General features: G+C 37.8%; 1 non-coding gene across 1 annotated transcript; it reads left to right on the top strand.

The window, feature by feature from the left end:
- Positions 1 to 801: 801 nt before the first annotated feature.
- On the top strand, positions 802 to 908 carry LOC132254593 (small nucleolar RNA R71). The gene has a single exon (XR_009466855.1). It is a non-coding gene; the product is annotated as a small nucleolar RNA R71 (small nucleolar RNA).
- The last annotated feature ends 436 nt before the right edge of the window (positions 909 to 1,344 follow it).

Here is a 1,344-nt window from a genome sequence, read left to right as displayed (position 1 = left end):
CTTGGGAACCGAAGTATCCTCCTTATTTTCTTGTTGCTCGACCTCCTTTGATTGTTCTAACTCCTTCCCACTTCTAAGAGTTATGCCCTTTACATGCTCCTTAGGATTTGTCTCTATGATACTACGAAGTGCTCCTTGTGTTCTCTCCGTCAATAACTTAGAAATCTCACCCACTTGATGGTCAAGGTTACGAATACTTGCACCTTGGTTCCTGAAATTTGCTTTAGTATCATTAATAAAATGTTAGTCTTTTGCATAAATTGGGTGAAAACTTCTTCCAAGTTTGGCTTATTCTCTTGAGATTGGAAGCCAAAGGGTGGTTTTTGCACATGAGTGTTGTTACTCCATGAGAAGTTTGGATGATTCTTCCATCCTTGGTTGAAATAATTGGAGTTGGGATTGTATTGACGTTGATTATTGGCCACATAGTTCACTTGTTCAGATGGATTTGCTTCATATGGGCCTCTAACTTGACACTCCAAGCTAGGATGATTACCTGCACAATTTTCACAAACTAAATTAGAAACAACAACAACATTCAATTTCTTAAAATTATTATTTAAAATTGCAACTTGAGCAGCCAAATTATTAAAAACATCGATATCATGAACCCCAACTATCATCTTTTGTGCATTTCTATCCGTAGACTTCAAGAAATTTTTGCTAGCCATCACTTCTATAAGTTGATATCCCTCATCCGGTGTCTTATTAATAAAAGCTCCTCCGCTTGCTACATCCACCATGGTTTGAGTATTAGGGTGCAAACTATTGTAGAACGTTTGCACTTGCATCCACATTGGTAAGCCATGGTGTGGGCACTTTCTTAAAAGATCTTTGAACCTCTCCCAAGCTTCATAAAGGGACTCTTGATCTTGTTGTAAAAAGTTAGTTATATCATTCCTCATCTTTGCAAATTTTACCGGTGGAAAGTATTTAGCAAGAAAAGCGTTAACCAGTCCATCCCATGTAGTGATTATCCTCTAAGGTAATGAAATTAACCATGCCTTAGCCTTGTTATTTAGAGAGAATGGAAGCAATCGAAGTCTTATTGCATCATTGGTCACACCATTATGCTTGAAGGTATCACAAATTTCTAAGAAATTTGCAATATGTAGATCAGGATCATCATTGGCCAATCCTCCAAATTGAACCGAAGATTGAATCATTTGAATAAATGCCAGTTTGATCTCAAAATTGTTAGCTTGGATGGGTGGCCTTCAAATGCTTGAGACACCCACATTAGGAACAGAATAATCCTTGAGTGCCCTGTTTGGGACTCCATTATCACCATGATTCTCATCCCCCATTACAGGAACCTCTTGAATTACTTGTTGCTTGCATTTT

The sequence above is a fragment of the Vitis vinifera genome, chromosome 10 (genome assembly GCF_030704535.1).
Source record: "Vitis vinifera cultivar Pinot Noir 40024 chromosome 10, ASM3070453v1".
Lineage (NCBI taxonomy): Eukaryota > Viridiplantae > Streptophyta > Magnoliopsida > Vitales > Vitaceae > Vitis > Vitis vinifera.
The sequence above is the reverse complement of the archived record's forward strand: the minus strand, read 5'-3'. Positions and strand labels throughout refer to the sequence as shown.